Raw genomic sequence first — 3,284 nt, forward strand, 5'->3', positions numbered from 1 at the left:
TGCCTGTTCACTTCTTCCCTAGGGAAGAACAAGAATTTTTTTTTTTTGAATGGTGTCTCTCCTCGAGCCGCATGCGCCTCTTCTCACTTTCCCGCTCGGTCTCGCGAGAAACAGGTCCGAAGGCCGCTGCTCTCCCTCCCTTCGAGCATGAAGTCTGTCGCCGACCTTCTCCTCGCCGGCGAAACCCGCCGCCGACGTCCTTTCCATGTTGAAGCCTCCTGCCCGAGGATTCTTGCACAAGGTCTCCAAGCGTTCTTCCCCTCCCGGGCAGTCGCAAGCACAACCATCCTTTCTTGCCGTGATGCTTCGTCGGCCTTCTTCGGCGCCGGCATTGGGTTCTCACCGACCCCAACCTCCTTCCCAGGCAGCCACCATTTTTTGGCTCTTCCTTCTCTTGGCCGACCACATGCCGACATCCTCCCTCTTATCTCGTCACCGATGTATCGCTGGCACTCCTTGCAGCAAATAGAAATACAAACTCCCATTTTTTTTTCTCTCTGTTTTGAACTACTCCTATCCAAAACTTGGGACGCAGAAAGAACGAGGTAGATCTAATTTAAACTTTGCTCTAAATCCTTTATTATACGCCATAAATTTGATTCATAGATATAAAATCTTGTCACATTAATGCTTTAATTTGTAAAATTTCAAAGCATTGAGGATTAAGCTAAATCAAAACTATTCTTTTGTGAGTTTGTCTCACTTTGATTAAGCAAATGTGGATCCTTTGTGATTTGTAAATAAACATGTGTGGATCTTTTTCTATATAAAAAAAAGCACATAAAAATTATGCTAACGACTTGTTGTTCTGATATCTTCTATTCTTGGGGAACAATGTAGGCTAGCTCGTTGTATAGAATCCTCATGCAAAATATTTGTGATTCATTGTGTGATAAGTTTGGGAAAGCTTAGGTCCGAGTGACCCTTGCTCGAAGGTACATTTTGGTTATACTTTCATACGCCTAAATTAATTATTTTTGGATACTTTGCATACCTCATTGCCTATTTTATTGTTTCGTGCATGATCTGCGAGACAATTGGCGCACGGACTGGACCACCGCCGGCGTTCGCCGAATACGTGGGTTTTCCTTCAGCATAAAAAGAACGCTTCTGCAACCTTCACGGTAGTGAGATCCCCTAAACTTCTTGCTAATCCTAGGTTTAGTGGTGTCTAAGCATGTGGATTCGATCGCCCACATGGGTGCGTGCACCGGCGAGGGTAGGCGAGACGACGTGCCTGCGTGATGGATCATTGGTTTTCCTAGAGCTAGCCTTTAGGTTAGGACTTCTTGTGCGTGACCAAACACCCTCCGTGGAGCCGAGTGTCTCTCCTTTGTTGCGAGTCTTAGCACAAGTCCTGATGGGTCGGAATCTCTCACTCCCCTTGTTTTGGGTTCCCCAGCTTTACTTGGAGAAGTTGGGTGGTCGGACTTGACAAAACGAGAGAATACTGCCCTTCTTGCCTCTTTTATTGTTTCGTGCATGATCGGTGAGACAATTAGTGCGCCGTCGTTGGAAGTCCCCCCCCCCCCCCCCCGAGAGATCCAGGGAGAAACTTCTCAAATTTCCTCACCAAAACAAGAGGCAGCGGGGTCATATATCTAAGGGTCTTAACTTTAAGTTTCCCAGGTGATGTTGTTATTACGAGCGTGGCTCGCTATCATATGTGGTCATATGCATGTCATTATTCACATGTGCATGTCTTGCATGTTACATATTGTATGTCATATTTCGCACTTGCACTTGCATTTCGCACTTGCACTTGCACCTTGCACCTTGCATTTTCACGTTGCACTTGCACCTGCACCACTTGTGTCTCGATCGGTAGTCCCTGACCGGTCGACACCACTTGTGCCTCAGTCGGTTATCCTAAATCGGTCACATCACTTGTGTTTCAGTTGGCTACCTTGACCCGGTTGGTACAACACTTTGGTTTGACCGGATGCTCCATCCCGATCGACCTACCACTTGCTCCTTTGCATTTTGTATATGTGCATATACATGTTTGTCTGCATGATTGATATCATCTACTTTTGCTGCATTTCTTTGGATCACTGTCTTACCGGTATACCCTCTCATCCTCTCTTTCCGGGTCCCTGCCACCACAGTATGCCTATTCCTTCAGGCCCACCTTCGAGTTATTGACTTACCGGCATACCCTCTTTTCATGCTGCCGTCGTCACGGCATGCCCACCTTCGGGTCGCTGCCGCCACGACATGCACATTCCTTCGGGTCACTGCCTTACCGGCATACCCTCTTTTCGAACCCCTGTTGCTACAGTATGCTCATTCTTGTGAGTCACTGCCTTCATGACATACTATTTATCACTACTTATATATTTATATTTGCTTGCATTAGTATTTGCATTTGCATGTTTGCATGGATAGTGGGCCAGTTTCGTTAGGAGAGTGACCCCGTGTCAGTCGCGATACCTTAATGAGCATTGCTTGCTGGGTTGATCTCAGTGAGCAATGCGAGTTAAGTCATCATGATTGACACATGAGTATGACTGTGCTAAATATCTAATAGATCTAACTCGTGTCACCATTCTTCGTGACACCCTTTAGATTCTTCGGATCTTTAGGATGGGGCCGGTATGACGACCCCGTCAAAGTCATACTATACCTAGATTTACCCCTCACTTAGATACTAGGTTAACGCATCTTTCGCTAGATGGTGTACTAGGCTAAGACTTAGGGTGCTAGGTAGTCTTTTTGATGTCTGGCTATTGTTCTTTGTTGGATTGGTTGCCCTAGCCAAGTATCTTTCTTTTCATTATGCTTATGGTGTGATTATATGTTGCATATGTGTGGTAGTGTGTTAGGGTGTTCTTCTGCAGGGAGCCATATCTATTTATTTTCACACACACATATACCGCTGGGGGGGAGAAAATAATGATTCCTGACCCTTTTGCTTGCAGGTGCTATTAGTTCTCCCACCTTTAAGGCATGGCTCATGATACACTATTTGCATGTGAGTTTTCCCGCTTACACTTATTTTTATGCAGGATTGAGTCTTTTTCTTCTCTCTATGTACTTTTAGAGTCTAGGAGAGTACTGTAGCAGAAATAAGATATGGGCACGGGTTCAGAGGCATTTGTCTCAAGAACCATGTAGAGGAGATCAAGAGCAGATGCTAATGCCTCGTATCTTAATTCTGCATTTTATATTGATATATATAACTAGGACTTGGCATGTATATGCGGAGTCCGACTGCCTTTTTCTTTTTTACGATATGTTGCCGACTCAGCGGCACTGGCCTGTTTATTATTTTGATTTGGCTT

Source organism: Phalaenopsis equestris, unplaced genomic scaffold (assembly GCF_001263595.1).
Source record: "Phalaenopsis equestris unplaced genomic scaffold, ASM126359v1 Scaffold000865, whole genome shotgun sequence".
Classification (NCBI taxonomy): Eukaryota; Viridiplantae; Streptophyta; class Magnoliopsida; order Asparagales; family Orchidaceae; genus Phalaenopsis; species Phalaenopsis equestris.